We start from the raw sequence: 11,622 nt of genomic DNA, 5'->3' as shown, positions 1-11,622 counted from the left end.
AAAAATTATTTTATTAGAATTTAATCGATTAGTATTAGTAATTAATATATGATATTAATTAATAAATAAGAGTAGAGAGTTGGCATTTTTTGGGTTAGGAAACACCACCTATCTTAGTTTTTATTAATTAAGTGTTTTGTTTTGTAAGACAAATTATTAATTTTTATAAACATACAAATTTTTATTTTATTACAATTTATTTAATTATCATTATTATTATTATTATTATAAATTAATATGTATTACTATATATTGAAATTGTAAAGGAATATAGCTGGAAACGCAACTTCTGTATTTTATTTTAAATTTTTATTATATTTAGTAATTTATATTTGTAGTTATTTTAATTAATTATAATAAACAATTAGCAATAAGAAAAAATTAAGATATTTTTATAATATAAAGAATTAATATTAAATTAATTTGATTATAGATTTTATTAAAATTATAATTAAATAATTATTAAAACATAATTTTTTTTACATTTATTATAGTATAATATTATTTATTTTTAATTTAAAAAAGAAAATAGTTAAATAGAGGTGGTGATTTGGCATGGGGAATCACCACCTCTATGTTTGAATATTTAAATAGGTGGCAATTTTTCATGCCAAATCGACACCTCTATGGCTTTGCCTTTAATTGAAATCACTTACTACACTTATCACCCTTAGCTTTGCTTTTGACTCACTATTTGTAAGCCTTTTTCTTCTTCTTCCTCAAGTTGCTTGACTTACATCTCACCCTATCCAAAGATCCATTCCAATTGCATGAAGCTCCATTCCAACACACGAAGCTCACATCTCCAACTCAAGAAGCTCTGTTTGCAGCTCACAAAGCTCGCGTCATATAATGCTTTCATTGACATTATCATTCAACCTTCCACTCAATCTATTAATCAAATTAAAACCATTTTTCTTTAAAAGGTTGGGTTCCCAACATAAAGCTTGTGAAAATCACAGCTTAAAACAATTTATGCCATATATACCAAATAGCACCCAATGAAAGCATTCAATCAAGTATATGTAAACCTTAAGAAAAACCACTTTAATCAACATAATTTATGAGAAATTTGAGCCATGCGCCACAGCTCATGCCACATGCGTTGTGGCATGTTGCATAGAGTCACTGGCATCACACTTTGTCTCGTGCATTGTAGCATGCTGATACATGTGCCACGGTGCATGTACCAGATTCTGCTATCAAATAGCAGTTTCTGGTGTAAACTTCAGAAGTGCACCATTTTCGCATCTGAGGTTTGATTGGGATAATTTAAGAGCTCACATGAAGTTTATTTTAAAATCTAATCAATGACACTAGTTTCATTTCAATCTTCTATTTCATTGAAAAATTGAACACCCAAGTGTATTTTGACTGTTTTAAGTCAAAATTTACCATTTGAGCATCACCATATAAAACTGCAAGTCATTACTCATTTCTAGAGCCTTGACCATATATAAATAGACAAATAACACCTAATTGAACAATCCAATTTGCAATATCACACACATACACACATTTGGCCTATAAACTGCTAATCACACACATTTGGGCATGTTCACAAGTTTTCTCATTCCCCTTTGCACAAAAGGTCAAATCTTCACATACATCACATATTCAATATATTCATACATACGTATACTCATTCACTAGCCTGTACTATTATTTCACCACATATGCATATATGCACCCAATAGGCTAGGATGCTAAAAACTATGGATTACATTTACAACCAAGAATGCTAATGCACAAATGTAATAATTCCTATGACAACTTTTATACACATTCACAACTATTAACATGCATATTCATTACACCACCTTACAATTGGCTTTTCAAAGAATACACTACTCTCAGGCTAATTCCTTTCCCTTTGCACTATTACTACTGGAATATGAAAAATGTAAATAACTATAGATGAGATCAAAATCTCAATGACTAAAATAGCTCATTCAATATTCATTAACACAAATAACCGCATACAAGTAAACAAAATAAAAAATAGTATATAATTATAGCATAGCTTTTCTCTTTTCTAAAAATTTTCACACAATCACATTTACTAGTATGATCATCTATCCATCAAACCTGCAGAGCTCCCTGACATGAAACTATAGGCTCTAATGGATCAATTATATATTGATTTGAGCATACCTTTAATAGTAAAAACACCTTACCAAAGTTATTCTATCTTACCTCTAAACTATGGATGCTCTTATCTCGCACACTTATGATAGAGGTGTCGTTGACTTCTAGGAGCACCCTAACGGGCACTAAGGAGTTGGCAGGCTACTTGGATGTCCCTGGAAATAGTTTCAATATAATATTGTACCGGATGACCTATAGTACTAGCTCGAATATAATGCTACACCAGATGTCCCATGTTGCTAGCCTAACCATATGAATTTATTCAATCACATCTCCATACACATAAGTCCACACATACCTTGGATGAACTCTCACCCCTTATGATCATGCTTTTCACACATAATTTACCACTTTTCACACAAAATTCACCACTTTCCATACTTGTAACCCCCCACATGTAATGTCTGCCTCGACATTACTAGGACATCACTCACACATTGTTGTGATAATTAGGATTTAACAAAACCCCTATCAAAGCTACCACAACTCAAGTGTTTAAAGATAATTAGTTTAAAAATATTAGGATCCCAAGAAAATCCTTTTAAAATATAGTTTGAGCTCAAACCATGGTTAAAAATTGATTAAAAGCAAATACAGAAGTATGAAAATCAATTCACTTCAAAACAAACTAAAACAAGTCTTTTTGCCCTTATTTGGTCCGTCTACCACAGCGGATGGCACAGAGGGCTGAATCCCTTGAGGGCCTCTTACATCGCGGCATGCACCTAATGTCATGACAGTAAATTGTTATCATAGCTTCTCTTCAAACTTCCGAAGCATCTTGTTTTACCACCCGATATCTAATTTGAGTGTTTCAAGTGTCCACACGAAGCTCTTTAAGTCCTCTAGCTAATGGCACCAGTTTCACACTCAAATAATCATCCGTTAAAAAAATAGACACCTAAACCCAAAATGGTTTGTTTCACAACAAAACACACATCATGGTATCCAACTCACAATACCAAATGCCATTAGCCTCAGAGATACCTTGACCATCTCAAATGGACCATACACCACATAAAAATTCAATCATAACACACAATTAAGTAATCACTCTCAAAATGACCACCAAACCCCCAATTGACAATAACACAATGGGGCGAATAAAATTTAATAAACAAATCAATTGGTCATTTTGACACTCAAAACACTTAAAATATATATCACTTGGCTTGGCCAAGCACACACTCAGTCCACCACATTAATCTTGGACCAAGATATATACACTTATCACAAGATTCACACAAGTAATATCCAAATAATGTCATATTTCTAAGTTAGCAATATTAGTGATAATATTCACTACAATCCCTAAAAAGAGAAAGGGAAGAGCTATACAATGATTCTCTTTACTCTTTAAATACCCCTTCCTTCCCCTTACCCCTACCGAAGCCCTCACCTGTAAAATATAACCACGGGTGAGATAAACATCTCAATAACCAATATAGTTCATCACATGTTTATTTTTCACAAATAACCATGAAAAAGTATCAAAAACCATAGCAATAACGAGTATATCATAAGTATGAGATAAATGTATCATTTCACAGCAAAACACATAGTTTCACACTAGTATGATCATCTAACCACCGAACCTCCAATGATATGAAACCATAGGCTCTCCTAGATCAACCACTAATTGACCCGAGCACACTTTCAGTGGTAGAAATACCCGGCCAGAGGTAATCTAACCCGACTATGAACTATGATTTTTCTCTCTTCACACACTTGTGATAGAGATATCATTAACTCCTAACCACACCCTAGCAGGTACTAAGGAGTTGCCAGACTGTCCGGATATCTCATAGTAACAGTCTCATGTAATGCTGTACTGGATGTCCTATAGGGTGAACTCTTACCCTCTCATGATTATCCTGCTCATAAATTTCCATTCACATAACCACACACTTGTGAATTATTCCAAAACAATCATTGTCATAACAAATCATACAATTTTACAAGTATATACACTTTTGGTTTTAGAAATCATTTTCAAAATCCCAAATATGTAAACACATGTGTACATTCTACTTCACATAATATTTCTAAAGTTCAATTATTATGTATAGTAATAATATACATGTTTCAAACAATTATAGAGGTAATTTTCATAATTTCACACAATCATCTAAATATACAAATAGTAAGTTTAGATCATTCAGTTACCTCGATCCTTTGTCACAAAAAGGATTACCATAGCCAAATGCCAACTTCTCAAAAGTCCATTTACTCAATGCATTTAATCAATATTTAATCTATAAGATTAAACACCATTCATCAATTTCAACTCTAATTAAACCTATTTTTCACCTAATTTTGGTTATCCACTATGCTCAAAATCCCACTTTAACACCATTCAAACTTCCAATACATTTCATTAATTTTATTTAATATTCAAACACTTAGATAATATCAATTCTTCACCCAAATTGCTCCCAATATCTCAAATTTCATTTAGGGTTTCATCCAAACCTTAACTAAAAATCACTACAAAATCTTCAAACCTAGGTTTAGAAGATTAATTTAACTCCTTAAGGTCCTAACTAAGCCAATGAGTTCAATCAAAACTTAAGGGAGAAAGAAAATTACTATTAACACCATCTAAAGCTACCAAAATTTTTGATAAAGGAGGGGGAGGATGAATAGAAAACTTACTCAATAATAATCATGCCCTAAATACTCCTAAAGTAACATTGAAGGTTAGCCTTATCAACCCTTGGCTTTGTCTTCATCGCCCCTTTCATTTCTCTCTCTTTCTTTTCTATTTTTGAATGTACACAACAATTTGATATATTCATATTTTCGTGCATTTGCCATGGTACATGGTGTGTTCGTCATGATGGATAGCACAAAAAGGTTCAAATATATTTTGCGCCTCTCTTTGTGCCATGGTCTTTTCAAACTCTAACTTGGCCCTCTTCCAATGTTTTCTAATAGTCCACTTACCTCATTAGTCATTTGAAAACACCATTAACTCATAAATCACTTAATTTTACCAATTTATGTCTTTTAAGTACTAAGTTTCAAAGTTTGAACTTGAAGATGTTACAACTCCCTATTTTACATCTATGATGTCCATGGTAGCCATAAGATAAGGTTTTGACAATCATGGTCCTATTTTGAACATAATTAAATACTTGATGTTTGTATGAAGATTTGGTTTTAATTGCGAGTTTTTATTCTAAGTTTTATTCTACAATTATATTGAGTGGCTATAATCTAATTATGAAGAATTGTTATGTAAGTGAGTATTATTATAAATTGTACGGGTTAATTATTATTGTTTGGATAAGAGTTGTTTTATGACACTAAGGGTCATTAGCGGATAAAATCGTTATTTTATGGTATTCTTTTGTCAAACCAAAGCCAATAGCTAGTTTTTATTGTAAGCTTTATATGGATACTTGAATAACTCAAGTTAGATATTTGTAGATAAAGTTATGCTATTTTGAAATTGGAAGTCATTGTTCATTCTATCACTTTTCAATCACGCATTGTGCGCACCGATGGATAACAAATTTGCTGCGATGCATGTAATACTGGAGGAATGCCCTTCTCAGTGCCATTCATCGTGGCAAAGGCAGTGTTAGCCGCAACAAATGGTGCATATTTCATAGAAATGCCCTTGTTTTTTGTTGTTATTCTTGAAATGGTCCCTTTGAACACTTTTAGCCCTAATAAAGTTGTTTTTGGACAAAATTACTCTCTAAGAACCATGCTTGTATATTAAATATGTTTCAATTCAAAGTTTTGGACTTCCAGCTTTTGTTTTGGATGGGATCCCATTTGTCAGACTCTTATTATTTTAGCAAACTCTTAAATTACCACGGTAGGCCATATATGTTGGGTTTCATTTTTTTCTCCCATTGTAATAGGTTCAAAATTTTTTTTTAATATTTAAGGAGAATCTTTTTTTACCATAGTAAAATTGGGTTTTAATTTTTTTATATCATGGTAGACTCTTTTCTACCAAGATAGTATTTTAAAAAGTTAACTTTTGTTCTTTCTATCATGGCAAATCATTTATGACTAAGGTAGGGCTCTTAAAAGGATGAATTTTGTTCTTAATTAATTGCCATAGTAGATTCTTTTTACTACAATAATGTTAAATAAATGTTTTGAAAAAAAAATAAGAGTGTTACTGTTTAGAATATATGGTTATGGATTGGAGATGTTGACTTGGAGAATTTGATGAGAAATAAAATTTGAAAATTGTGGGTGTTTGGAATAATAGATGAAGTTAGAGAAAAAATGTAATAATTGAGAATGATTATTTGGATTGAGTTAGTTGGGAATTGATGAAATTTTGGGTTAGCATAACCTTGAAGCTTAATTATCTGAAAAAATGAGAATTTTAAGTACATGAATTTTAGATTTACGGTTTTAAATTAAAATTTTAAATTTAAATCTATCAATTCAAAAACTGTTTTAAAAACTTTGTTCTTTATATTGAATTTCCAAACATTTTTATTCTTATTTAAATTGAATTCAATCTTTACTACTCCTTTTTACCTCCACCTTCTTGATGAGCAAGCATATTTTGTACCATTTCTACGATGATCGAAGTGCTTTTTGTTAGTGTGGTACCGTGTTAATCAAAACATTATTTAAAACGTTATCTTTTGTATTATGCTATCCATGTCTTTATTAGCGTGCGCATGGTTCCATATTTTAAGGCATTTTTTAAGTTTATAATTTATTGATGTTTATCGCAATTAAAGAAGCTTAGACAGACATTGATTAAAAAAAGAAAGTACTTTAGACAGACAGATGTTTCAGCCTTGTTTGATGCATAGTCATGAGGTATGAGGTAATGATATGAAAATGATAATGATGCTCATTAAAAATTTTATAATAAGATCACACAATAAAATTAATCTAATAAATTTTTTAAGAAAGATATTAGTAAAATTAATGAAATACTCATAACAAATAATATAGGGTTAAAGTATAAAAATATCCAAAAAAAATTTTCAAAAAGCTTCTGATATCCTTAAGTTAACAATAGCACAGTACTCATTAACTTTATAAAAGAGGCTAACCTTGTCAAGGGAGATGGATTTAGCAAAAAAAAATATATATATAACATGCATAGTGGATCAATATTTGAATTTTTACTAGAAGATTAAGGTGCCACATACATTTATTGTTCAATAGTGCCTTAAATAGAGAGTAATCTAATATGAATAAACCTATGGATAACCAAAAGAAAAAAAGAAAAAACAAGTTGCGTGCCAACATTTTTCAATTTATTAAGTTTTATTCTTGGAATTTAATGATCAAAACCATCCTATTTTAATAAATTGGAGAAGTTTGGTCTAATTTATAAAGTTAACAATACTCATACACTATTGTTCTTTTTTCCCCCGCCAAAGCCCTCATATTATTGTCATGTCAAAAGGATATCAAAAGCAGTTGAAGAAATTTTTTTGGGTATTTTTAAATTTTAACCCAATAATATAGTCATGTCAAATGATTCGTCGTTTCCATATTTTCGTTCACGGACATAGATTCAAGCACCTCTTCTCAAGATAATTAAAGAAAACAGGGACATTATTAATTTCGGACACAAGAACAAAAGTGAAAATGTTTGTTTCCAATTCCATGAAGATCGACAATCTAGTCAGCAAACCAACCAAGAAAGTGATTTTTAATTCCGTAACGCTGTCGCGTTCCTTTATATGCATGGAAGTTGGAAACAAAATGAACATTTGTTTGATCTGCAGACGGAACCACGAGTCGTCCTTTTCACGCTTGGAAACCACATAAAAAAAGCAATCAAAAGCAGAGTCATTTAATTTCTTTCTTTAAAGATATTGGGAAAAAAGACATAACAACATCCCAAAATTGACAAATGATAAAAAGGGACTGCAAATTGGGATAATTATTTTGAAGTCCCTAAATCCTTTCCTGACATAATGTTTTGGAAACTTATCATATTTTCCGTATTAAAAAAAAAAATCTCACAACCTGAAACCTTTACACTCAATAGAGGGAACAAATAGGTGCCGTGCAATATATTTATTTATAAATAAATTCTATTAAATTCAAAAATTACAACTAACTTTTTTTGAGACTTTGAATGTAATTTATAGTCAGGATACAGAGACAATGCTGTTGTTATTAATCTAAGTTTCACTTAAAACTGTCGCTTCAAAATTTACGAGTAAAAATTTATTATTCACAAGTTAATTTTTTTATTTAACACTTGATATAACATGAAATCTTCATAAAGTTAATTATGCTTACTTAAGGCTTTAATTAATCTAATTGGGATGTAAAATTTATAATTCTCTCTGTAATTTTAACCTAATAAGTAGGCATAATTTATTATATGGAGATGTTATTGTGAACACCGTATTTTAGCTGACTTATTATATGTAAATTAGAAATAAATAAAAAGCCTAATAAAATTAAAATAAAATAAAAAAATAAAAATTAGAGTTTTATAAAAATAATTAAAAATAAAATAATATCTTCATACATTTAAAAAAATTATTCCTTTTTAATTGACTATCAAATCCCCTCATTTTTTATTGCTATCAATTTGAATGCCTTTAAAGTAAATTTAAATTTAAAATAATAAATAAAAGTTAAAATAAAAGTTGTCTTAATATTCTTGATTCTGTCAGTAAGAGAAAAAAAAAATCTTAATTGGGGTCTATAAAAGAGACAGCAAAGAAAAGAAAGGACCGAAAAACAAAGGAGAAAAAGAAGAAATTGAAGGGGAAAGCCGAAAAGAGTGCTGGAGAAAAAATGAGGTGAAACAGTGAAGTTGCAAAAGTATGGAGATGATTTTTATGTCTTTTTTATTTTTATTATTGGGATCGTGATAGAACAGTAAAAAAACTTAGTCATCACTATTGTTAACCTCTCATACTCGGCAAACTATGAAGCTCTAAATTACCTTTCAAGTCTAATATATAGAGGGGTGTTTTTTGTTTTGTTGATATTTATATGGGAAATTGGAATGCCACATGTTTGTGTCAATCCTCTCTTTTGCTTTTTTTTTTTTTTTTCTTTGCTTTCTTTTGTCTTTGTCATTTCTAGCAAGCCCCGAATGGCACCGTGTGTGTTAACCTCTTTTTAGTCTTTTTCTTTCGCTTTGTCCTTTGTGTTTCTTTCCCCTTTCTCTTGGTCAATTTTACTTTTGTGGTCATATAAGTATGAATCTATTTCATAGCCACATTTGTCAGGATGATTAAATGAAAATATGTGGAATTAACATGTTCCCATAATCAAGCCAGTTTTCAAAAAATATATTTAAAAAAAATGTTTCATGAATTATTGTATTAGTTCGTAAAAAGAAAATGGATTAAATTTTATGAGCTCGTGAAGTATAATCTTTTTAATTTTTTATGAGTGATATTAAATTACTGTGGATCTCTAAAAATATTAAATAAAATATCATAAATGACATTAAGTTATCGCATATATCAAATTTTGTATTAAAAGTTTTATAGTTAAATTATTTTGTAGATTTTTTTACTTTGAAAATTCCTTAAAAGTTTTTTACGAGTGATACTAAATCACCATGAATTTTTGAAAATATTAAATAGGTACTGTAAATAATACTAAGTCATTGTAAGTATTAAATTTTGTATCCTTCAGAATTAAATTATTTTGTTCATTTTAAAAATTCTTTTAGGGGTTGTCATGAGTGATATTAAATCATCGCGTACGCTTAGAACATCAACTAATTGATTATGAATGATACTAAATCACCATAGGTTCTTATACTTGTTAATTTTTTTCCCCTCTTGTGCATTATTAAAAAATAATAAAAATAATAAAACTCTTAGTATATTTTAGGTTATGTCATGAATGATACTAAATCACCTTGGATCCCTAAAAAATCAAAAAAAAAAAATACACCATGAATGATACTAAATCATCAAAGGCATCAAATTTTGTTCTAAAATTTAATAATTAAACTATTTTATAGAAAATTCACTTAGAAAATTTCTTTAGGGTTTGCCATGAGTGATACTAAATCACCGTGTGTACTTAGAGTATCAATCAGTGGACTGTGAATAATATTAAATCACTGCAAATTTCAATATTAGTTATTTTCCTTTTACCAAAGGTTGTTCCTTATAACAATTTTTTATTTAAAAATAAATATGATTATATAACACAACGTTCTCTTCATAAAATAAATTAATAAAAATTAAAAGAAAATTTAAATAATAATATTTCAAACTATGTGAATTTTGATCCTCATCATAGATTAGGTAGGCCCTAGGCTTTGATCCTAAGTCAAGTCCTCTCATATAAATAAATACTTTATTTTTATTTTTTTGTATCTTTATTTTTCATGTGGAATAAGTAATAATTAAGATATTATTAAAAGGCTAATTGATTTTACACAATTAATTTAGAGTAACTGTTCTTATGAGTAGGTGTCATGGAGTGCATAACACTTTTCTCACATACAATCGACTCCTGAATCTTTTTTATGGACCATCCTTTTTCATTATATAGTTTTTTAAGATTTCTTAAAAATTTTGGTGGTGACTCCCATTTTTCTATATTGATTGACTTTCCCTCATCGGGGAAAGGCATGATTTGGGCACGACAGCTATGTTAGATCAAATGTTAAATAAGAAATTTCACTTGTGAATTATAAATTTTTACTTATAAATTGTAAAGTTATAGTTTTAAGTGAAAGCTAGTCTTCGCACGTCAACCTCAAATTATACTTAGGTACCAAGGTATTTTGACAATAATCTGAAATTCGGAAGACTTGTTTATAAATGAATTTCTTTCACATGACCTATTTCATAATTTTTCCCTCAATATAGTTATTCGAATTTGCAAACACCATGCTACAAATTGATAATAAATGCATGTAATCATTTTATATATGCATCTCTCATATTCATAAAATATTTATTTGGTCTACAAGGTGTCTGGGCTAATATATATTTGATGCATTCCAAATGCTGCGGTTATCAAATTTCAATCAAAATTAGTGACGATCTCATCCCTTTTTTTTTTTTTGGCAAACAAGCTGCACATAAATATCCTTGAATTATGTATGTATGTTGCCGTTTATGAAGAATTTTCTGGTTCTTTACTAATATCAATGCAAATCCTTCATAGTATTCTACATCATTGTGATTCAATCGAGGTGATCTAACTGGTCTTACTAAATAATACATGTATTTTAATTTTGATTAAATAACTTCATGTTTATTGTAATGTGATTCTCAAAATCATGGCTAAACTAGCTTCTGGTTACAATAATATATTCTTCATCTATATCCTTAGTAAGATATATATTCATTTTAGCAAGTATTTGAAAGTTATCAAATTTATGTGAAACATGTTATTAATCATAGACTTCGTTTTTGACCGAAAAAAGCAAAGACTTCATTCTTTTGATAATATTATAGCTCTTTGGAGCCATTATCAATTATATACAATTCAATGCAATGTCAATATTTCTTTCACTCATGTTTTAATGAGAGA

This window comes from Prosopis cineraria, unplaced genomic scaffold (genome assembly GCF_029017545.1).
Source record: "Prosopis cineraria cultivar Desert tree isolate PC_DT_omini unplaced genomic scaffold, ASM2901754v1 PC5, whole genome shotgun sequence".
Classification (NCBI taxonomy): Eukaryota; Viridiplantae; Streptophyta; class Magnoliopsida; order Fabales; family Fabaceae; genus Prosopis; species Prosopis cineraria.
Note: the sequence above shows the minus strand (reverse complement) of the source record.